This window comes from Halichoerus grypus, chromosome 2, assembly GCF_964656455.1.
Source record: "Halichoerus grypus chromosome 2, mHalGry1.hap1.1, whole genome shotgun sequence".
Lineage (NCBI taxonomy): Eukaryota > Metazoa > Chordata > Mammalia > Carnivora > Phocidae > Halichoerus > Halichoerus grypus.
The window spans coordinates 124,751,243-124,776,763 of record NC_135713.1 but is presented as its reverse complement, the minus strand read 5'-3'; the positions used below and the strand labels follow the sequence as shown (position 1 = coordinate 124,776,763).

At 43.8% G+C, this 25,521-nt stretch overlaps 1 long non-coding RNA gene across 1 annotated transcript; it reads left to right on the top strand.

The window, feature by feature from the left end:
- The first annotated feature begins 836 nt into the window (after positions 1-836).
- On the top strand, positions 837-7,993 carry LOC118533696 (uncharacterized). The gene is made up of 3 exons (XR_004916344.2): positions 837-945; positions 3,293-3,458; positions 7,675-7,993. It is a non-coding gene; the product is annotated as an uncharacterized LOC118533696 (long non-coding RNA).
- Positions 7,994-25,521: the final 17,528 nt, after the last annotated feature.

Below are 25,521 nucleotides of genomic sequence, written 5' to 3'. Positions count from 1 at the left end.
AACATTCAGCCGAGAGCACACCGAGCACTTAGCCACTACCGGAATCTGAGGTACCCAGGAAAAACACAGCGCCCCGCAAGCACGCACCAGGGGCCCCGCCCTCGGCCAGGGCAGGGGTGCAGCAGGCAGGGAAAGAATTTCGGTTGGGACATGGAGGGAGCAAGGAGAGGAGAGGGCTCCGGGCAGGGAGGGGGCGCTGTGTGGAGCCTGGGCTTGTTGCTTGTGAGGTCCCCAAAGAAGGCACCTGTGGCCACAGTGTGGGAAGCACGACAGGGAGTGAGGGCTCTGAGAAGAGACTGGAGCCAGAACCCGCCCCCAGACCTGAGATGCAGTCCACTTCCCGGGACTGAACTGCTCAGGTGAATCCTCTGGGCAGGCCCCAGGCCTGAGGCTGGAGGCTGGCTGCCCCCCACACGGCCCCCACTGTGGCCTTTGCTGTCTCATGGTCTCTGAGAAGTCAGTCAGACAGAGAACCCCAAGGTGTCTCTCTGATCAGACAGGGATGGGGGGCGAGGGAGGCCTGCTCCTCGCGCATTCCCACCCCACTCCTTCAGGCCAGTCCGTGAGAGATGCTCAGGATGTGGGGGGCAGAGGACCGGAGGCAGGGCTGACCGGGCTCACCTCAGAGCCTCCGCCCCGCCCCACAGTGCTGGCACCACTAGTCACACCCCAGATGGTACTTACTTACAGCTCTGCCACCGGGTAATTAAGCTCCCGGGGTGCTATATTTAAGTTTTGTCAACACGGCTATTTATAAAATGCTGCTTCTCAGGCGTGGATGAGAAGCTCAGGGGGAGCTGGGGCGGGGGGGCAGCACTCCTCCAGAACACTAGAGCCTCTAGAGGCCCGGGCTCGGGGCTGCAGAGGCCGGTGGGAACGTGGACGGTCACCAAGGGGGACGTGGCCCAAGGACACAGGACCGGCATCTTGACCGCAAGGAAGCAGGTATGCATGCTGAGACTGGCCTTCAGTCACCCTGTTCTCTGCCCCGGGTCCCCTTCATCCCCGCCCATCCCCAGGTGTAAAAATCCCACCACCCTTCCCCATTTGGCTCCGATGGCCCCTGCTTCTTCCAGGCTTCCTTTTTGTTTCTGCCCCCCCTCCCCTTGATGCCACACGGCTCTGCAGCTGGCTCTGTTTCTGACTTAAAGTCCTCTGTTCACAGACACAAATGGGTAGCAGCTTTGTTTTTAATTTTTCTCTCACTCCTCCCTGCAAACACACTGTACTGGCTCTCCTTTCCCTTCGCTTGGAGCCATCTCGGGCAAATCCGTAACTTTTGGGGTCACTTCTCACTGTAAGGATGATCTCATTTTGGGGGGATAAAAAAAGTCCTATCCAGGCCCATTTTAATCAGAACTTTATACAACAGTGTGAATATCCTTGACACTAGTCAACTGAACACTTAAAAATGGTCACAATGGCAAATTTTGCATTTCATCACAATTAAAAATAATTTTTTTAAACCTTTACTCCCACAACCAACTTTGGCCTTTTCGTATCCCCAAGCTCAGGCCTGTGCCCCCAGCTCGGGAACCGGTGGTCGAGGCATGTTATGTCACTATGTGAGGAGGAAGTAGTTGTAATAGAATTCTCCAGAGAAGGGGGCGCCTGGGTGGCTCAGTTGGTTAAGCGACTGCCTTCGGCTCAGGTCATGATCCTGGAGTCCCAGGATCGAGTCCCGCATTGGGCTCCCTGCTCAGCAGGGAGTCTGCTTCTCCCTCTGATCCTCCCCTGTCTCATGCTCTCTCTCTATCTCATTCTCTCTCTCAAATAAAAAAATAAAATCTTAAAAAAAAAAAAAGAATTCTCCAGAAAAACAGAACCAATAGAAGATAGAGAGAGAGATAGAGACAGATAGAGAGAGAGATAGCTATAGAGAGAGGTTTATGATAAGGAATTTATCTTAATAAGTAACATGAGTATAGAGTCTGGCAAATCCAAAATCCATAGAGCTGACATCCCAGTTCAAAGGCCATCAGGTGGGAGAATTCTCTTACTCAGGGGAAGCCAGGCCTTGTTCCAATCAGGCCTGCAAAGGACTGGACAAGGCCCATCGACATTAGGGAGGGCATTCTGCTTTACTCAGTGTACTGATTCAAATGTTTCTCTTACCTGAACGTACCCTCATGGAAACCCAGAATAATGTTTGACCCGAGATCTGGGCACCCATGGCCCCGTCAAGCGGACACACAAACGTAACCACCCCCGTGTAAAGAGCAGAGACAGTAGGAGCAAGTCAGGAGGCCCAGGTTCCGCCCTGCCTCTTGCCCTCACTCCGGGCTGACCTCTCCGGGCCTCAGCCCCCACATCGCCCAAGGTAAGAGGAGGCCTCTGGACACCTCCGTCGGCTGTGAAGTGCTCTAGAGCCGTGGGGTGTGGTGGCAGTGGTGGTGGTGATCCCTTTAGCTGCTCTTGGTAGATGACCCGAAGGTCGCCACACACAGCTGGAGTGGGGGTGGGATCTTTGCCAGATACCTTCCCGGCCTGTTGATTTCCAGAGGGGATTTATGGGCCCGGGGAGTCATTATTTCAGGGTGACTTATCAAAAAAAAAAAGTGCCTGCGGCCTCATCATAAGCACTTATCCCACAGGAAAGGTGTTTTCGAAACACAACAGACATCAATAATGATGTTCACCGAGTTGTAAATCTTCTAAGCCTGCCTTCCCTTCCTGGGGACTAACGCACTTGATTTGGTTCTCCAGGAACTCAGAAGTTTCCAAATAGATAACAGAATCCCAAAGTCCATTAAGCAAGGTAATTTACAACAGTGGCAGGCCAAATTCGGGGAAATACATTAGAGCATTTTCCCATTTGGCCTGCAGGAAAGACATTATTCTAAGCACACACACAACGAACGCTGTTGGGTGACAATGAGGACATCGGCGAGCTCCCTTAATGAGTTTATTCATCCCCTTAACCACGCAATGTGTTAATTTTGAGTAAAAGTTGTACCACCAGATAAGATTCTCAAAGCCCTGACGTGGACACGTGGGACGTCATTTCTGGCCCATTAAACAGGCATCACTGGACATTGTAACAAGGTGAAGAGGGGGGAAATGTCAACTTCCTTTAGAGCCCTGCCTCAGGCCTCAGGCTATTGCTCATCAAAGGTGTGAGGTGGAAAAGCAATTCTAAACTGTACTGCAGAAGCCTTCGGACGCCTCGCAGAGCGCTCTGGGAGAGGGAGGAAACATAAATTGCTATTTGTGAAATTGCTACATTTTTCTCATTTTTCATGTTTTAAATGACAACCCAAAGTTTGGTTTCCTTCTCTGAGGCTTTGTCCAGGGGGCGCTGTCATCCCACCTGCCTTTCCCGGTGTGGTCAAGAAAGGAGGCTCCCATCGAGAGAAAAAGAAAGAATTCCAGAAGCTCTCCTATGGCCCAACTTTGGAGCAACCCAAAGAGATAGAAGAGAAACTAATTTGTAATTCAGCGCTTATTGAGCTCCTATGGTATGTCTTTGTCACAAGGAACTTGAACTGACTTAAGCAAAACAATGAATTTGTTGGTAACTGGGATCCATCCTCCCAACCAGTACAGTAAACTCTTCCTTCGCCTGTTGGCTCGGTGTCATAAGAAGCCCAAAGTGGCCCGGTGGCAGTCTCAGCTTCCAGTTCCGTGGTGTCATTGTTTTGTTTCCTGGTGGGAGCATTCCTCCCTCGGAAATCAAGCTGAGCCCAAAGTTGCAGAGCCATGAGGCAAAAATCATTTCAGCAGATTATTGGGTAGAGTAATGAAAGGAACTGCTCCCACCTTCACCCTCTTAACTCCCAGATTCCTGTATTCTGGCACCAGGATCCGTCCTTGACTCAAATTATATACTGCATCCAAAAAGATGGATCCCCGTTCTTTCAGGATGTTGTCTCCCAAATGGTGCCATACATAAATATTCAAAAGGCCATGCTACTGTTATATTGAGTTAAATCGTTGAAATTGCCAATTTTATAAGTCAAAAACAATTGAATAGTGGCAATTCCACATAGTTCAACCTATTATCAGGCCAGCTACTTCAGGGTAATGGGGCACATGACAAGACCAGTGAATTCCACAGGCATGCACCCATCGCTATGCTGCTTCTACAGTGAAATGAGCTCCTTACTGGGAAGCAATGTTGGAGGAGTACCTTATGGTGAATGAGGCATTCCAGAATCCATGAATGGTGGTGCTGACAGAAGGCAGGGAAGGCAAATCCATTTCTAGAATACATGTCTGTTCCAGAGAGAACCAATCGCTGTCCCCGCCATGATGGAAGGAGTCAAATATTCAAGGACTGATGCTTTAGCAGGGGCTCAGCATTTGTCTCTGTTGCTGGCAGGTTAAGCACTTAGCAGTGGTGGTGATAACCAGATCGGCCTTGGAGAAGTCCAGGTCTGGAGTCTATGTGTAGTCTTCATTCCTGCCACCATGGCCTCTTTTTTCATGGGCCCATTGAGCAAACACTGGGACCGCTGCGGAAAGAGGTTGACTACCTCTACAGAACATGTCAACATGTCCCCCTGATTACTGAAAGCCTCCTCACAGTAGGTGCAATTTGGTAAGCGTTCACATGAGACACAAAAATCTTCATGCTCTGTGCCCTTCCTGAGAGATCTATGCATTTACCTCTTATCCAAACTGCCACCAATTTCTGATCCTATTCTTTCCAAGTCCCTGATCATCCAGCCAAACGATTAGCCATTGCCCATGAATTAGAGTTGATCACACTTCTGCCCACCTGTGCGTCCAGAGAAAGTGGGCAACCATGGGTTGTTCTTAAGTTCTGACCTCCTAGAGGATTTCTCTTCACCACTCTCTTTCAGAAATATTCCTTATTACAGTTTCTGCTGTAGCAGTCCTCTTCCAGAATGTGCCAGCATAGCCTCCAAAGCCCTCTGTAAACTAAACCCGATTTTTTTTTCCCTCCGTCAACTGTAAGTCATAAGAAACTCGCCATTTGGCCACAAGTGTGGATTGAGGGAAAGGAGGGAAAGCAGTAACAGCGGTACTCCCTTACTCAGGCCTTACTTATTCATGCAACTTACTTGTACTCTCTAATTCTTTGGAGGGAGAACCCTGACTCAAGGGATTGCTGCTGCGCAAGCCCCCTTTGGGTAGAGGGGGCCAGATGATACCCCGCGCATGACGGGCAGCTGAGGTTGCTGATGCAGGAGGCTAGTCTATCAGGGCTGGCGACGAAGCCAGCAGCAGTTTCTCAAGTGGAGAAGAGTTACTTGCAGAAGAAAGCACGGCTTTGGGGGCACCTGGTTGGCTCAGTCAGTTGAGCATCTGACTCTTGATCTCAGCTCAGGTTTTGATCTCAGAGTCATGAGTTTGAGCCCCACATCGGGCCCCACCCTGGGCATGGAGCCTACTTTTAAAAAAAAGAAAAGAAAAGAAAAGCAGCACGGCTTTTCTTCAAAACCCTAAGAGTATATGCCCTGATTCTCCTATTGGGGCTTTAGTAGAGTCTCCACACAGCAGCCTTATTGACCATAGATAACCTCGAGCATCATTTGACCCACTGAGTCCTAAAGCCCCGTGTCAGAGCATCTCGTGCTGCTGCCTGGGCATCCTGTAGAGTCTTCTCTTGCTCTGGGCTCCAGGCAAAACTTTAAGCCTTATAAATTAATAAATAGGTCAGAGCAGCATCCTCAAATGTAGTACATATTGCTTCCAAAATCCAAAAAGGCCCCAAAGCATTATGCCTCTTCAAAGGTAAGGGATGCAAGACGGAGCAACTTTTCTTTCACTTTGGAGGGAATATCCCCATAGTCTCCAAACCACTGGACTCCAAAACACTTCAGAGAATTTTCAAGGGGTTAATCTCTCATCCTCTGGCTTGGAGGTGTCTCTAAGCCTTCTGAGATCATCCATCATTCCTGCCGCTCGGGTCCAATCAGCAGGCTCTCATCAATGCAGTGGGTCTGTGCGATGTTCTGTGGCCTGTGAAGATCGAGATCCTCACAGCCTATATCACAGTCTGAGACAACACCGCCAAGGTCCCCTGTCAACAGAGTACCTGACACGTAAAAGCAGAAGTATTTGTCAGGTTGGAAACTTGCATATCAGGTGCCAGGAGTTGTGACGACTTGTGCCGATAAAGTTACCACAACTAGAAAAGTGGCTATAATTAGAATTGCCAACTCATTTAGGTTCATGATAATCCATAGCAAGTTTCTAAGACCCACCATCTTTCTGCACAGGCCAAAGAGATGAGCTAAGTGGGTATGTGATAGAAACCACTACCTCTACACCTTTCAAGACCTTTCCATGCTCATCTCTGACATCCTCCCCCTAGGCCCCACCCCTGTCAAGAATGCAGCATTGTTTTTGGCTTCTATCCTTGCAGGAAGGGCCAAGTTGGTAATAATTCTCACTCCACAGGTCAGGGAGCTAATGTGATGATTCTGCCAGTTGCACAGTGTGTCTATGCCCATTATACATTTAGAAACTAAGGAATAAGAGTAAGGTCATGGACCCAATGTGAAATGAAGTCTGTTCAAAACTCCACTTATCACCTGACCACCATAAACCTTTTCTTTGGTAGACTACAGTGCCATTTGGAGTCCCCGGGAATTAGTAAAAATTAAGATTCAATGTCAAGTAGCCCCAAAAAGAACTGTATATTTCCTTCAGCTACATTCACCCAAGTAAATGGCAATGGGCCCCATGGGGGAAGGAGCATGTTTACAGTATACATTTAAATATGTTGCGGCATTGTTGTAGATTTTTCCTCGATAGGACCAAGAACCCCCTTCAACCATGTGGTTTCTGGTAATGTGAACTGGCTTAGGTCTGGGAAACTGCATGAGAGACCATGGCTCTCTGCTGTGGGGACCGAAGCTTGGCTTCTGGCCACTGGATCTAGGCCGTACTATAATTACCAAGCCCCATGTGGCTCCACCTCAGGTGGGTGTAAGCAGCTGGGGTGGGGAGAGATCTGAAGTTTGTCTCCTGCGCCTCAGCCAGCCCCCTCTCAGCTTCTTCCCCAGCTCTTGGCTCGGCGACTTTCTCCCTAAAAGACCTTCCAGGAAAACTCTCCATGTTTCAGGTTCCACCTTATATAATGGAGGCATTATATATAGATTATATATACATAACATACTATATATTATATATACATTATACATACACATTACATATATATATAATATTATATATAGTACATCACATATAGCAGGTGCATCCTAGGGTTCCTATGAAAATTAAAGTGGGTAATACATGTAAAGCAGGTAGCTAGTGTTAAAGTGCTCAGAACTGCCAGACATCATCATCATCATCCTCATTACTACTGCTGCTGTTGCTATTATTATTATTATTTTAAACCAGAGTATATAAATGGCCCCAGCCCATCTACCAGGTCAGGAATGAGGGCACATGTACTCCTCAGCTGCAACTTGGGCAGTAAAAGGCAAATCTCTCAAAATGGACTTGGGCTGAGCATGCACACAGACACACGGCTTCCTCAAACCTGAGAGCTTTGTACAGGGAAGGCCAGTTCGGGGTGCGGCCTGGTGGTGGGGAGCAAAAGGCCAGAATCTGGCATTGCCTCGGCCGTGCAGACATTTGACGGCCGCACACGCTCTGGCTGCTCTCTCTGCTGGCTACCAGTAGGTGAGCGGGCGTGGCGGGGGTGGGAGGGAGGGGGCAGTTAGCAGGCTGTGATAGATTAGCATTTTCTTTTCACAGGGGCCTAGAGGATAAGGGTGGAATTTGGAGAAGCTACAAAGATAACTCGGGGCCGCTTTGAACATCCGAACCAAAAGCACTCCTGCAGCCCAGAAGTGGGGCAGCCCCACCAATCCGTGAGTCCTTCGGAGCTAGAGCCTCAGATGTGGGCTGTGTGGAGGGACCCAGGATCCGAACCTTCACAGAAGTCAACCAGGGAGATCTCCCAGCCCATCCTAGCTGGGCACAGACACCGAAAATTCCTCCTCAAGTAAAAAGTCAGCCTTCTGCGGCGCCCGGGTGGCTCAGTCGGTTAAGCGTCTGCTTCCAGCTCAGGTCATGATCCCAGAGTCCTGGGATCGGGCTCCCTGCTCAGCGGGAAGCCTGCTTCTCCCTCTCCCACTCCCCCTGCTTGTGTTCCCTCTCTCTCTCGCTGTGTCTCTCTCTGTCAAATAAATAAAATCTTAAAAAAAAAAAAAAGTCAGGCTTCAGAGTCCTGAGCTGTTGTCAGAAATGTCTGTGGAGTCATTCCTGAGAAGCTCTTGCCTGTTCCCCAAAGCAAAAGACCACAGAGAGAGCTGGGTCAACAGAAACTGCCCAGAGAGCAGTTCATGCCTCCCCTTCTCACCTTGGCCCTCCACGGGGGAGAGGTCAGAGCTGACCCAGCCACATCCCACAGTCGCCTCACCCCTTCCCATCTGGGAATGATACCATGGTTACAACTGGCTCCCAGGCTGTGGGGAAGACAGGACTTTGTCACAGGGCTTCTGCCTAGGGATTTACCTACTGAAGCAACTATCCCAAATGGCCATCTAGTCTTCCAACTGCGGTGCCAGCCACTAAAGTATGTAACACATCTGGGCATCGGTGCACCCCCAATCTCTAATTCCTACCAAGTGGCTCTCTGGTCTGGGAATCATCTGTGTATCTCTAAGGAAACAAGGGGCCAAGGACCTGCCATGGAATCGGCATTGCCCACTGAGGCCAAAACTGTTTCTCCAAGCTCATGCTCTTTGCCCTCCATGGAGTAAGTGGAAACTGGGGATTGAACACAGAATGACTTGAGGTTGAGACTGACGGACCCCAGATGCCCCAGCTGGGGGGACAAGCGGGAATGAAAGCTGTGCCTCACTTCGCCCTGTTGTCTGCGGGAGCCTTGGACCCCCTGTCAGAGTCGGAAGTATTTTTCCAGGCCTGGCAGAAGCTCTGAAGTTTCCCTTTTCCTGAGAACACGGTGGAGGAGGGCCCCTTTACAGTGTGGTCACACTACCCCCTGCTGGACAGAAAGCAGCATGACAGTGAGTGCCGTGGCCCGCACTTGCGGACGTTTGCCAAGAGCCTACTGTGGGCAAGACGCCAGGTACACAGCAAGCATTCACTAAATGTTACCGTTATCATCACTGTCCTTTAGTTGCTGTCGTTGCTGCCTGTGTTACCATACAGAGAGCACCAGGAGGTCAGTGTGAGCTGCCAGGAGTCAGGGAAGAAGAGGTCTAACGGGCTCCCAGGTGAGGGGGACTTAGAGAAGCAGAAGGGGAATGATGGCCAGAGCAGAGCTGGGATGCACCTGAAGAAGCAGAAAGATGCCCTCTGCTTCCTAATTCTGCCCGAAGCTGTCTCTCTCACAAGGAAGGATAGCTTCTCAAAGTGTGAGTCCTGTGCACAGGGCTCCTCCTCAAGGTTAGAGGGGCAGAAGCCTCCGGCAGCCCGGATCACCAGCAACAGCACCTCCCACTTCCATAGAAGGCCTGGCCCAGCCGCCCCAGAACAAGCACCTACGAGGGCCAAGTCCTCTCAGCCCAGGTTCCGCTAACAGACCCTCCGCAAACGCGCCCCGTCCCCGCACTGCAAACATTTGCTGAGCCGACCCAGCTTAATGTAAGCTTGTTGCCAACCAAAACCTCAAAGTGAGCTAACATGACCTTGCTGTTTTCATTTTCATCAAGATAAGAAAATGCTAAGATAAGTAATTGTCAGAGTAAATAATTTAACAATGCAATAGACCTTGTAATTAAAAATAAGCTGAAGGAGGCCACAAAGTGATTGTAATAATGTTTCAAGGGCCAATTATACAAAAGCCTCCTCTCACTATGCCAGGAAAACCAGAAGGGAGGAATCAGACTCATTAGGGCTTAGAGTGGTTTATGCATCGTGAAAACCCTTTCCTCAAAGTCTGGCCTATCAGAATGCTTTGGATACATTTAGCCAATACCGGCTCACGTCTCATATATTTTCCCCATCTATCTATCTATCTATCTATCTATCTATCTATCTATCTATCTATCTATCTATTTATGGGGCTGGGGGTGCAACTCTTTGGGAAGGTTGGTAGTTGTTTTTTACTTGAGTCAGAAGAAATTGTGAATTCCCCTTTCTCCATCTTCCCCTCACCTCCGGGTGCATTCCTAGAGAGTCCCAAACACCTTTCCTAAGCCTGGGTTCCGTCACTCCTGGGTGGGCCTTGGTTAGTATCACCAAAGAGTTTGCTTGTCTTGTACAACAGAGCAGGTTGATAGAACAGTGTCCCCTTTCCTGACTGGCATTCACCCCACTCTCCTGAGAGAAGGGGAAAAGCAGGGTTGTAACCATCACAGGGGAATGGCAGAATGTCGTGTTTCTGCCAACCTTTAGTGATAGTGACTCCGTTTCCTCTGCTTCTCAGGGCAGGCTCCAGCCTCCCGATTCAACAATCCCATTTCAACCACAAAACACAGCATCCCATGCAGTCCACATATTTCCACTGAGAGCACCTCTTCTAAGCTGTCTTTTCCAGATCGAATTGTTTTATTTTATTTTTAAATCAATAAATTTCCATCATAATTAATTCTGAACATCATGTCATAGATATTCCTCAACCCCCAAAAAACAAACTGTTTCCTCAAAAATCTGTGCCTGCCCATGGAAGGGCACTGTATAGGTGAACATCGTCATCATACCAGTGATAGTGGATAAAGGTAGAAAGGGCTGGGGGACCTGGGGAGAGGGGCAGAGAGAGGGGATGGGGAAACCAGGACAAGGAGTGTCAAAGGCATTGTGGAAGCACATGGTCTGGAACTGGAGGCTTCATCCACCAATGTGGCCACAAGAACCCCAAAATGATACCCAGCAGGCAAGACAGCCCTGCCTGCCTTCCCTTATTCTATGACTCCAGGCCCCCAAGCCAGAGGGCTCACAAGGACATGACTGAGAAAACGGTCAGAGATATATTTGTAAACCTATAAATAGATTTTACCAAATAAAAAGAAAGCCCAGAAACCATCTTTGGAAACCCAGGAAGTCTCTGGAGTCTTGGGACATTAGGTCCTGCGGAGACCTCCCTTCGAAAGAAACAAAATTTTCAGAGAAAACATGAAGCCTTTACTTGAGGGTCATGGGTTCACTTATCCAAAGAACCCCATACAGACCTGCAAATGTTCACCCTGGCCAGCAGTGTTCCTACTCCAGAGGAAGGTTCTTGGCAACTAAAGTAGAAATTTCCCTTTTCTGCCTACCAGAAACCCACCCACAAACTGAAGGTGCTAGGAGGGCAATACGAGAGGGCCCAGTCCCAAGAGTAACCCAAGGAAGGAGTTCAAAGGTCCACACCTAATCCTACAATGTGGTGTGAACCACCTCAAGTTTGGACTGCTACTTCTTGGAAAAAGAAAGAGTCCTTAGCACTCCAGAAAGGCCAGATCCTATTCATGTCTTCAGCCGTGGAAACACACCCAGGTATGGCTCTTTGGAGGGCCTATTCTAAGAGTGTATGTGTAGGTTAAATAAGGTAAGTGGTCCCCCTCAAAACAGTGCTTCAGCCTCCAAAATGAAATCTTTGGGTCCCTTTCCAGAAAATAAATTCAGCTTGTATATTCTTTTATTCAAATAGAAACATGGAAAAGATGAGCTCAGTGCAATTTTTTTCCTCAGTTTTCCTTGGAACCAAGATTTGACCCCAGAAGGCAAATCTGGCATCATGTCCTTGATGAATCTTCCCCTCATCCTGTATATACAGAACCCAATACAGGGCCTGGCTCAGTATAGGCAATCATTAAACGCCTCTTCAATGAATGAGTTGCCTGTGGGTTCCTAGAGCTGGGTGAGATGCCAAGCTTCATGTTCCTTTGTAGATGTAGCATGTCTCAGAGTAACTTCTCTGTTTTGCTGTTTGACTTGGCTGTGCCTCCTTTCTAATGGGCTGAAAGACATCCTTTGTGTGTCTTCCTCTGCTGGAACATGCTTTATGGTATGGCTTTCTGCCTGCAGGCCCAAGGCCAGGAGTCTGGTCCATGTGCTAATCACAGCAGCAAAGAAGCCAAAGAGACCTTTGAAAGGTCCCATCCCCCCTCAACCAAGCAATAGGGTAACCTTGACTTCCTTGCTGCAAAAGGGCAATACAGGCAGAACTGTGTTTTAATGAGAAATGAACACACTATTTGTCAGCAACAATAAGGTGAATGACTTCCAAGATCCAAGAGAATCTTGTCATCAGCACTCATGTAGTATAAGTCTCTTTATTTGGAGTATGCTAAGGATATTGGAGGCATAAGACATCATATCCGTGTACTTGCAGAGCCTAACACGTGATCACCCTATTGTTCATAAAAACCTGACAAAGGCGAGGGGTCAGAGAAAGTGACTGGTTCTGCCTGTCATCTGTCTCAACATCTGTGACAACACATAATCCACTTCATCCAGAAAGAAAGAGGAAAACTTCTGCCTGTAATTATGATGGAATAGGTAATAGCACTCTAGCTCTCCCCTCATAAACAACTATAAAACTGGAATATATATATGACAATTATTCAAGCAGGGACAGCAAGCAGTGTAAGACTGATCCCTGAGAGAAGGGAAACTTATAAGGTCAGCCGCACAATCACTCAACCATCCAACTCTCTGATTGAGGACAATTTCCCAATCGTGTTTCAGAGAGCTATAGTCCAAATAGAGCATGGCAGTACCAGTAAGACGAGGAGCAGGGGTCAGAGTTTAGAGCAGCTAATGCAGCTACAATCTGAGAGTCAGGGCTTTGGAGAGAAGAGAGCTGTGCAGATATGGAGCCCAGTAGGTCAATGGAGGGGTTCCTTATAAATCTGTAGCTGACAGCTAGGTTATACATGTATAAGAAGAGATTATCTGAGGCTTGACAGATAGTAATTGCTACTGGGTTGAGAGCAAAAGTGTTAAGGGAAATTGGTGTTAAGGCCCTGCCAAAGTGAAAAAAATCTCACTAACATATGTTAATACCAAATTAACTCTCCCGGCACTCAACTGAGACATCCGGAAATTCATGAGCTAAAATAACTGAAATTCACTAGGGTTCAACAGCAGATTTGGGCAGGCAGAAATAAAATCAGCAAACCTAAAGATAGGACCACTGATATTATCAAGTCTAGAGAGCAGGGAGGAAAAAAAGAAACAAACAAGCAAACAGCATCTAAGAGACCTGTGAGACACCATCAAGCAGAGCAACATATGCATTGTGGAATCCCAGAAGGAGAAGAGAGAGAGAATAAAGCAGAAAAAATACTTGAAGAAATAATAGCTAAAAACTTCTCCAATTTGATGAAAAATATGAATCTACAAATCCAAAAATCCAAAAAGCTCAAAAAACTCCCAAGTGGGATAAACTCAAAAAGACCCACACTGAGTCACATTAGAATCAAACTGTCAAAAAACAAAGACAAGCACATAATCTTGAAAGTAGCAAGAGACAAGCAACTCATCACATACAAGAGATCCTCAATAAGATTAACAGCCGGTTTCTCATCAGAGGCCAATGAAGCCAGAGACAATGGGATGACATATTTAAACTGCTGAAATTTAAAATTTTCAACGAATAATTCTAAATCCAACAAAACTGTCCTTCAAAAATAAGAGAGAAACCAAGACATTCCCAGATAAATGAAAGCTGAGAGAGCTCAGTACTGTTAGACCTGCCCTACAAGAATGTCAAGGGGAGTCCTTCAGATTGAAATGACAGGACACTGGACAGTAACAAGGAACCATATGAAGAAATAAAGATGTCTGACAAGATAAATACATGGACAAATATAAAAGCTATTATTATATTTTTCATTTATAAGTCCACTTGTTATTTCCTACAGGATTTAAAAGACAAATACATAAAAAATAATTATAAATCTATGCTACTGGGCCCATAATGTATAAAGATGGTATTTGTGACAACAGCACTATAAAGGAGAGAGGACAGAGCTATAAAAGAGCAGAGCTTTAAAATAGATTGTTACAAATTCAGGATGTTAAATATAATCCCCATGGTAATCACAAAGAAAACACCTATAGAATATATACAAAAGTAAATGAGAATACAATCAAAGCAGTTCACTACAAAAATTCACTTAAACAGGGCGCCTGGGTGGCTCAGTTGGTTAAGCAACTGCCTTCGGCTCAGGTCATGATCCTGGAGTCCCGGGATCGAGTCCCGCATCGGGCTCCCTGCTCGGCAGGGAGTCTGCTTCTCCCTCTGACCCTCCTCCCTCTCATGCTCTCTGTCTCTCATTCTCTCTCTCTCAAATAAATAAATAAAATCTTTAAAAAAAAAAATCACTTAAACACAAAAGAAGGCAGTAATGGAAGAATGAGGAACAAAAAAAAGTATAAGACATACAGAAAACAAATAGCAAAATCCCAGAAGTCATTCCTTATCAGCAATTATTTTAAATGTAAATGGATTGAACTTTCCAAGTGAAAAGGCAGAGATTGGTAGAATGCCTTCTTTAAAGTTTTATCCAGATACATGCTGTAGACACAAGAGATTCACTTTAGATCCAAAGATATAAATACGTTATAAAGTGACAAGACAGAACAAGATATTCCTTGCAGATTGTAACTAAAAGAGAGCTGGGGTGGCATAGTGATATCAGCCAAAATACTTCAAGTTAAAAATTATTGAAAGAAACTCTAAAGAAAGGTATTATATATTGAGAAAAGGGCCAATTCATCAAGAAAATATAACAGTAATAAACATATAAACCAAACAACAGAACCTCAAAATATATACAGCAAATAACAGAATGGAAAGGAGAACTAAACAGTTCTACAATAATAGAGACTTCAATTCACCACTTTCAGTAATGGATAGAGGGACACCTGGCTGGCTCAGACGGAAGAGTGTTCAACCCTTGATCTTGGGATCATGAGTTCAAGCCCCACATTGGGCATAGAGATTACTTTAAGATAGATAGATAGATAGATAGATAGATAGATAGATAGATAGAGAGATAGAGAGATAGATAGATAAAAATAATGAATAGACAGTCAGACAGAAGACCAATAAGGACTTAACCAACACTATAAACCAACCAGATGTAAAAGACATATAGAGAATGCTCTATCCAACAGTAGCACACACATTCTTCTCAAATATAAATGGAGCATTCGCCTGGACAGATCAAATATTAGGCCACAAAACAAGACTCAATCAATTTTTTAAACTGAATTTATACAAAGTATATTTTCCAACCACATTGAATTAAGCTAGAAATAAATAGTTCAGAAGAGAAACTGAAAAAAATCACAAATATGTGGAAATTTTGAAATATACAACACTAATGGGTCAAAGAAAAGAGAACAAAAGAAATTAGAAAAGACATAAAGATGAATGAAAATGATAACACAACTACTACAACTTATGGGACACAGAGGAGGCAATGCCCAGAGAGAAATTTTATAGCTGTAAATGCTTGCATTAAAAAAAAAATAAAGATCTCAACTTTATACCTTGAAGAACAAAGAAGAAGGAGGAGGAGGAGGAGGAAAGGAGAGGAAGCAGATGAAGAAGGGGAGGGGGAGGAAGAAAAAAAAGAAAAGCAAACTAAACTCAAAGTTAGCAGAAGGGGAGCCACCTGGCTGGGTCAGTCAGTAGAGCATCCAACTCTTGATCTTGAGGTCATGAGTTCAAGCCCACGTTGGGTGTAGAGATTACTTTAAAAAAAAAAAAAAAGCTAACACAAGGAAGAAAATAAGCAATTAGAAAAGAGGTAAGAACAGAAAAATAATAAAATCAATGAAACTAAAATTTCATTCTTTGAAAAGATCACAAAATTGACAAACCTTTAGCTATACTGACAAAGGAAAAAGAGAATATACAAATAGCTAAAATCCGAAATTAAAGTGGAGATATTACTACTGACCTTACAAACATAAAAAGGATTATAAGAAAACTAAGAACAGTTGTATGCCAGCAAAGTCAGTAACCTAGATGAAATGGACAATTTCTAGGAACACACAAATTACTTAAATGATTCAAGATAAAACAGAAAATTTCTACAAATCTATAGCAGGTAAAGAGACTGAATCAGCCTGAGGAGGGGCAACAGAAAAGCGACAGTTTGCACAACAGGAAGGAGATCTGTTTATACTGATTTGGGAGCATGTTGGGGTACTTCTCTGGGAACAAAGGAATTGGCAGGCACTGTGTTCCTCCCCCAACTTCCAGCACCAACACAGAGCCACCTGCAGGACGTGGCACTGCACAGACACTTGCTACCTAACCTGCTAGCACTGTGCCCCGCCCATGAATTCTTCTGAGGTTTGTTCACTCCAAGCCTACGGCCTCAGCCCTGCGCTCACCGCAATTTTTGTTAACACTGCACTTGCCCCACGCAATCACTGCCTCTCTATGCTGCACCCTTGCAGCCTTCCTGGGTCTCACTAACATCACATAGAGCAAGCACAGCCCACAACAAGCAAAGAGTCAGTGCATACATCTGTACTGAAAAGAAAAATGACTCAGACATAATAGCAAGATGTGAGCAATGCACATAAGAGACTTCCCTGAAGTGCCAGACTCTGGTGAACCGGGGGCATTGCACTGCAGGGCACTCCACAACCTCTTCATAAAGCCACTACTTTCGGGTGCCTGGGTGGCTCAGTTGGTTAAGCAACTGCCTTCAGCTCAGGTCATGATCCTGGAGTCCCAGGATCGAGTCCCGCATTGGGCTCCCTGCTCAGCAGGGGTCTGCTTCTCCCTCTGACCCTCCCCCCTCTCATGCTCTCTCTCTCTCTCTCATTCTCTCTCTCAAATAAATAAATAAAATCTTTTTAGAAAATAAATAAATAAAGCCACTCCTTTCAAGAGCGGAAGACCTAGCTGACTTTCCAAACACACAGAAACAGACACAAAGAGGTAGACAGAATGAAGAAACAGAAAAATATGTCCCAAATGAAAGAACAGGACAAATGTATAGCAGGATATCTAAGCAAAAGAGAAATAAATAATAAGCCTGATAAAGAATTTAAAATAATGATCACAAAGAGACTCACTGAACTTCAGAAAAGAGTGGAAGACATCAGTAAAACCCCTTGACAAAGAGATAAAAAATTACATATCAGAGGTGAAGAATTCAATAAATGAAATTACAAATACAATAGATGGAATAAATAATAGACTACAGGAAGCAGAGGAATGTATCAGTGACCTGAAGGATAGAGTAATGGAAAGCAATCAAGCTGAACAGGTGAGAGACCAATACTGCATTATGAGAATAGACTTAGAGAACACAGTGACACATCAAGCATAATAACATTTGCATTTTAGGGGTCCTAGAAGGTGAAGAGAGAGAAAGAGGGGCAGAAAATGTATTTGAAGAAATAATACCTGAAAACCTCCCAAACCTGAGGAGGGAAACAGAGATCCAGATTCAGGCGGCAGAGAGCTCCCCCAAGAAATTCAACCCAATGAGGCCCACACCAAGACACATAGTAATTAAAACAGCAAAAAATAGTGATAAAGAAGAAATTTTAAAGGTTACAAAAGAAGATAGTTACATACAAAGGAAAACCCATAGGATTATCAGCTGACTTTTTTAGCAGAAACTTTCAGGCCAGAAGAGAGTGGCATGACATACTCAAAATGCTGAAAGGGGAAACCTTACAGCCAAGAATACTTTACCCAGCAAGCCTATCACTCAGAATAGGAGAAATAGTTTTCCAGACAAACAAAAGTTAAAAGAATTCATGACCACTAAACCAGCCCTACAAGAAATGGTAAGGGAGACTCTGTGAGTGGGAAGAAAAAAAAAAACCCATAAATAAGAGTAAGGAAAACAGGAAGGACAAAATAAAAGGATGTAAAAGATGATACCAAATATCTAAAACATGAATGGGAGAGGAGTAAAGAATGAGTTCAAAATTAAGCAACCATTAGCTTAATATAGACTGCTATATGCAGAACATGCTATATATAAACTGGTAACCACAAATCAAAAAACAGTAATAGATATGCAAAAATTAAAGAGTAAGGAACCCAAGTATATCACTAAAGAAAACCAACAAATAATAAAAGAGAGACAATAAAGAATTAGAGAAAAAGTACAAAAACAACCACAAAACAAGTAAGAAAATGCCAATAAATACTTACCTATCAATAATTACTTTGAATTTATCTGGACTAAATGCTCCAATCAAAAGACATAGGCTGACAAAGTAGATTAAAAAAAAAAAAAAGACCCATCTATAATGCTGTCTATAAGAGACTCATTTTAGACCTAAAGACACCTGAAGATTGAAAGTGAGGTGATAGAGAAACATTTATCATGCAAATGGATGTCCAAAAAAGCCAGAGTAGCTATACTTATATCAGACAAAAGAAAGTTTAAAATAAAGTCTGTAAAAAGAGACAAAGAAGGACACTATATAATAATAAAGGGGAGAATCCAATGAGAAGATATAACAATTGTAAATATATAAGCACCGAACATGAGAGCACCCAAATACATAAAAGAGTTAATAACAAACATAAAGGAATTAATCAATAGTAGTACGATAATAGCAGAGGACTTTAACACCCCACTAACACTGATGGACAGATCACCCACACAGAAAATAAACAAGGAAACAGTGGTTTTGAATGACACACTGGACCAGATGTTAAATCCAGATACATTCCATCCTCAAATAGCAGAATACACATTCTCTTCAAGTGTACATGGAACATTCTCCACATTAGGTCACATATTAGGCCACAAAACAAGTCTCAATAAATTCAAAAAGATGGAAGTCATACCATGCGTCTTTTCCGACCACAATGCTATGAAATTAGAAATCAACCACAAGAAAAAAATATGGAAAGAACACAAATACACGGACATTAAATAACATGCTACTAAACAATGAATGGGTCAACCAAGAAATCAAAGAAGAAATCAAAAAGTACATGGAAACAAATGAAAATTAAAACACAATGGTCCAAAACCTTTGGGATGCAGCAAAAGCTATTCTAAATGGAAGTTTATAGCAATATAGGACTACCCCAAGAAGCAAGAAAATTTTCAAATAAACAACCTAACCCTGCACCTAACAGAGCTAGAAAAAGAACAACAAACAAAACCCAAAACCAGCAGAAGGAAGGAAATAATAAAGATTAAAGCAGAGGGGCACCTGGGTGGCTCAGTCTGTTGAGTGTCCAACTCTGGGTTTCAGCTCAGGTAGTGATCTCAGGGTCGTGGGATCAAGCCCTTAGTTGGGCTCCGTGCTCAGCATGGAATCTGCTTGGGATCTCTCTCTCCCTCTGCCCCTCCCCCCTGCTCATGCTCTAAATAAATAAATAAAAATGAAATCTTAAAAAAAAGGCAGTTTCTTCAAGGCAAGGTAAAATAAGGTATGGTCTTCATGGCATGACCTTCAAGGCATGGTATTACTGTCCATACACTGGCACCCATTTTGTAATCTAGAATGCAGTGGGGAAGCAGGGAGATGCTAGCATCCCTCCTCCAGGGCCTTTAACGGCAGGGTGGTGATCATAGCGATTTTGTTTGAGGGACAATTTGGGTCACTTTGACACCAGGAACCTCTGACATATCCTGTGTAGGACGCCACCTGGGAGTCGGGGGAGAATTTTTGGCAATGGACCTTCTCTCCAGTTCCCAAGGACTCTCCTTTGGGATATCTTTTAACCCACTGGAAACAATTCAGATTGCAAAATTTTAAAAAGGACTGATCTCCTGTAACATTGCATGGCCTCAGTAGGATCTATCAGTTAGATCTCTTCTGCAGGAAACAGGGCAAATGGATGGAGGTACCCCATGTCCAGGCTTTCAGGGCTCTAAATCAGGACCTGGACCTAAGGGCCTCTTGTAGAACCTGCTTGGTCAGTAACCAGGCCAGTAAACTCTCTCCTGACATATTGGATGAACATTATCTAAATAGACCTCCTCCTAACAGAACCAGGTTGCTGGAGAAAACACAGGCCATCTCTAATGAAGGGGACACCGACTCTCTCACTGTTCCTCCTCCTAATAGATGTGGGGGCCTCTTCCTCATTTCCTGGGTTAATGGCTAAAATTGGAGCCAACTGTGGTTAGTCTACCTTGGGACAGGGACTTTAAGGAATATTCTGAAGCAGCTGCTGAAACTTCTTTGTTCCAGGAAGTTCCCTGTCTTCTCCGGCCCGACACGGACTGCCTATTTCCACTTTGGTGGGGGGGGGGGAAAAAACCAAAAACCAAAAACATGGCGTGTGCTCATCTGTCTGAGCTGAGGAGGTTTAGAACCAGGAACCCTCTATCTCTGCCTTCTGGCAGCACCTCACCTCTTCTGCCTCCCTCTTCCTCTCCTCCTGTTTCTACACCACCTTGGGTGCGGCCTGCATAATTGCTTTCTGTACCGTCCTCTGTGCCTTTTTTTTTTTTTAAAGATTTTATTTATTTATTTGACAGAGACAGCAAGAGAGGGAACACAAGGAGGGGGAGTGGCAGAGGGAGAAGCAGGCTTCCCGTGGAGAAGGGAGCCCGACGTGGGGCTCGATCCCAGGATCCCGGGATCATGACCTGAGCTGAAGGCAGACGCTTAACGACTGAGCCACCTAGGCGCCCCCGTCCTCTGTGCCTTTGGCACCATGGCCCCTCCTCCCACCCTCACCGTCAAGGAGCGAAGAGCACCCTCTCAGACTTAACACAGCCCACTTGAGAGTTCCCCACCAGTGCCCCAGGTAAAAACTGACAGTGAGAAACAAATTGATTGACTTTTGAGTGGACCCAGGTGGAACATAATTCAGTATTTAAACTAATTTAAGTTTGTTGGTTTAAGATACACATGTCTTTCGAGTTATAAGCATTAAATATGAAACCTTTATTCTATCAAGGTTTAGTATAGCTCAAATAAGCTCATGTTATCTCTGTTGCGATTTGTTAGCAAAAAGATGATTTAAAATAATGGTTAATTTTGTCTGTCTCCAAGTTCTCATGGGTAACTGTTAAAATAGCTTTCGACGTCTTTGGTAACCTGAAACTTTAGTGTTTTGTTTGGATGATAAGTTGTATTGAATTCATTGGACATCTAGGTCTTTTCCAAATAGGTTAAAGTACTAAGGCATTGATTACTGAATGTAGGTTTGTGCTTTTGACTTCTTACTGCAAAGAAACTAAGGATATTTGGGTCTGTTGGAAAATATGTTTTGTGCTTAACTGATTCATAAATTTGTCATCTAAAGAATTCTGGTGTGGGGACACCTGGGTGGCTCAGTCCATTAAGCATCTGCCTTCGGCTCAGGTCATGATCCCAGGGTCCTGGGATCAAGTCCCGCATCGGGCTCCTTGCTCAGCAGGGAGCCTGCTTCTCCCTCTCCTGCTCCCCCTGCTTGTGCTCTCTCTCTGACAAATAAATAAAATATTTTTAAAAAATAAATAATTAATTTTTAAAAATTAAAAAAAGAATTCTGGTGTGACAGTTCACAGTTGGTTACTACTTAGTTTTCACTGGAGACTAAGGTTTCTGAGAGTTAAAATCCTGCTAAATGTAATTAAGACTGACAGTAATAAGAGAAATCTTTGGAAAGGAATTTTATGTATGGTCAGGATGGACTAAGGTTGAAATGAATGGATTTTTAAAATACACTGATATTCTGTTTTCTCTCTGTTAAAAAGATGAGTTTTCTTGAATTGTTGGTCTGATCTTGATAAGAAAATGTAAACAAATTTGTTTTCTCTTCTCTTTGCCCAGAAAAAACAGTTTCTATGTTTGCCTTTATCAGGGTTTTGATGATCTTTAATCCTATTTAGGCATGTGCTTTAAAACTTTCTACGGTTTTAACAAACTCCCCCCAAATTTAAATCATAAATGAAGTCTCTCTGACTAATTAGGCTTGTTTATTTGGTATGTTGCATTCTGGTATAAGGTCATCACATGATGTTCTGATTATTGAAGTGTTATGTGTCAGAAATAACTGAATTTCCTCGGCAATTGCATCATAATGAACTCCCATATCAGATCATGAACAATGTCCATTTCAGAGTTTTTGTCATTTATAGTAATTGTTCTGATGCTCTTACAAAAGAGTTTCATCTTCAAAGAAATTCATAAAAAGGACTTTTGACAAATACAGGTATTTGATATCTTTACGATCAAAACTAAAGTGGGTAGAATTTCCAGAACTAAAAAGCTGCATTCAAACTGAACAAGAATTAGTAACAGGGGACTAAATGGACTAAAAAAGAGGATTATAGTTTTGTGATCTTGTTTGAAACATTGCTGATTCTCTAATGTGTTTTCTTCCAGATTAAAGAAACTTTCTCTTAAGATAATCTATGACTTACAGAAATGTGATAAAGTATTCATTTGTGAACAAATTGAAGCATTTAACTTTTCTCTCTAACTTGAACCTTCTGAAATTCAAAATGTCTCAGTAAGTATTCTTTCTCCTATGGCAATCAGTCATTTGCATAAGTTCAATAAGAATCTGTTCTCCTTTTAACAGGACACCATTGGAAACATCAGTTATTTTACCAAGGCTTTGATTGGAAGGCCCTATTTAAGAGACACACGCATGGATTCGGATATGACCAAACAGCTTTAAGGAATTAAGGATGACTTTATGAAACATGGAGCCTAAAGCCCCTTGGAAATGTTGGCCTGATACCTTGCTTAAAGAGTTCCCAGCAGCCTTACCAGGTGAGTAAAGATTGTCATTTCAGGGCAGGTGCAGGAACCCCAGGATACTTTCGGGACCTCATGAAGAGGAATCCACCCACATGTACAGATATTGCAGGCATGTCTGATGGCAAGTACTTGGCTTGGCTTCTGTCCTTGAGAAGCTACTAAAAGTTCAATCCAGATTCCTTATAAAAGTTCCAGCAAAGCAGATTTTAAAAGATCTATATAGTCAATCACTATTCTTGCTGAGCTTATGTAAATAATTAGGCCAAATTTGTTAAAATTGGACTTGTTTTGCAAATGAATTAGTCTTAATCTAGCTATCTCTGGAAATATGGGTGATTTTAGAGAGAAAAAATACATTTCAATAACACACCTTTGCAGATGTTAAATTCTAGTTATGATTGTCTTTGAAAGTTGTTTGCCTAAGCTAGACAACATGAGGTAGACTTCACAGAAATTGCCACAATAGTTCATGTATAGACAATCTTCATACTTATTATTCTGTGGGGATAATAACAGGACCCCATGGGCATATGATTATTTGAAAAACTGGAAAATGGGATTGATTCCCCAACAATTATTTAACTCAGCTATCACCTTAACCAATTCTGTGTGACTGGGAAGACAAAATCACTCCTTAAAAGCTGGAATGTACCCCACTCCGTGGGGTAAACTATGGACTTGAGGAGATAATGGATGGCCCCACTCTCCCTATGATTGGATTAGATGATGCATTTGGGGATGCCATTATCTCTTTTATTATTATGTTAATCACCATACATTACATCATTAGTTTTTGATGTAGTGTTCCATGATTCATTGTTTGCATATAACACCCAGTGCTCCATTCAATACATGCCCTCTTTAATACCCATCACCGGGCTAACCCATCCCCGACGCCCCTGCCCTTATCTCTTGAGACAAGTCTTCTCCCACTTGCCAGTGATTCTTCATAACTAGGATATTATTAAGGCTAGACCTCAAACAAAGAAGGCTTCTTGATGGTTTTATTCTTTAATCATATTTGTCCTAGGAACTACCTCTATTGATGTAAAATTGAAAATAGAGGCTTTAGCCAAGCATACAACAGCCACCTTTAACCAGACCCAACTCATAGTCACCCACAAATTCGAAAGGTGGCCCTCCAGAACTGAACAGCCCTTGATATCCTGACTGCAGGCCCAAAATTAGATGACTGACTCCGAATGGGACCCAATGGCTATGCAGCTCTAATTTGTGGCCATGGCTTCCCCCAGGCTGGATAGGCTGCTGTACTCTGGGTACACAGATACACAGACGCATTATTAAAACCATTACAAGCCGAGCCAACCTTCCTAATTTAAAACAGAGGTGGACACATTCTGTGTTTCATTGCTATGAACATCTAGCATCCATCTCTGTTCCCTCTTTGGGACTGGAGGATGTTGTTTGGCACATGGAAGCTCTTAATAAGTACACGGTCAAAGCCCTAAATGACCCTCAAAATAGCGTTTCTCTACTAAATACTGAAGTAACAGAGATGCATAAAGCAGTTATAAAATTAGAATAGCATTAGATGTCCTAACTTCTGCACAAGGTGGAACTTGTGCTATCATAAAAACAGAATGCTGTGTATATGTTCCAGGTTACCACAAAATATTTCTAGGTTTCTAATTGACATGAATACTCAAATTGGAACTTTAGAAGACCCTTCTCTTTCCTTTAATAATTGGTTAAACTACTGGACTGGAGGAGGATTTTTGTCAACTATCAAAGGACTCTTATTTGGGCTTCTTTTTCTTTTGTAATTCTAATCATGTTTTTCTGTTTTCTCCCATGTCTCTCCACCTGATACCAAGACTCCTTCACTGACATAACTTCAAGCCAACAGATGATCCTTTCCACTTGGGAAGATCCATACATGTGGTCTCCCTTGGATTCACCTGCCTCTGCCTTTCATAACTCCTATATATAAGCTCCCAACTGACCAGTGTTCACCCATACGTAGAGACATCTCTACATCCTTATTCAGCAGGAAGAAATTACAGAAGATGAGATCTTCCACCCTCAGCAACCTTAAAGACTTAAGGGTCAAAACTGTTCAGGGGGGAATGATGTGGGAAACAAAGGCAAAAGAAAAGAATTAAATTTCCTTAGTACCCACAGCCCACTGACAAGTCCTTGAAACAGGCTGAGTGACATTCCTCTAGGAACACAGCTACCTCCATGTTGACACTTTGCTAAGGGCAAAAGGCAATCTTAGCTTATCATTATCCCACCCACCCCCCCACCCCCCCCCCAGGATCCTGTAAGTCTTCTTTAACATAAAAATCCCTTTGGAAACTTCCTGGGGTGCCTGGGTGGCTCAGTCATTAAGCATCTGCCTTCGGCTCAGGTCACGATCCCAGGGTCCTGGGATCGAGCCCCATATCGGGCTCCCTGCGATGCTGGAAGCCTGCTTCTCCCTCTCGCACTCCCCCCTGCTTGTGTTCCCTCTCTCGCTGTGTCTCTCTCTGTCAAATAAATAAATAAAATCTTAAAAAAAAAAAAAATCCCTTTGGAAACTTCCTTTATGTCTACCCTCCAAGATACATATTGGCAATCATCATCCCCCAAGCATATGGCCCACTGATATACATCTGAAGGGTCTCATGACTAACGTTTTAGTAGACCGTAATACATGTCCTTTTCCTAACAATAGCTAGTCCCTCAAGGTCCTGGAAACCTTGCTTCCAAAATTCCTTAGAGACTTATGCTATCCCTAACCCCCTCCCAGCTAGAAAGTATATGATCAGTCACCTCTCACAACCCCAGTGCAGCTCTTTTTGCCCATGGGTCCCATCCCTGTGCTCTAATAAAACCACCTTTTTTGCACCAAAGATGTCTGAAGAATTCTTTCTTGGCCATCGGCTCTGAACCCCAACATTTCCTACATCAAGAGAACTCAAACAAAATCACCAATGAAAGAGGAGAATTAACAACCAACACCACAGAAATACAAACAATAATAAGAGAATA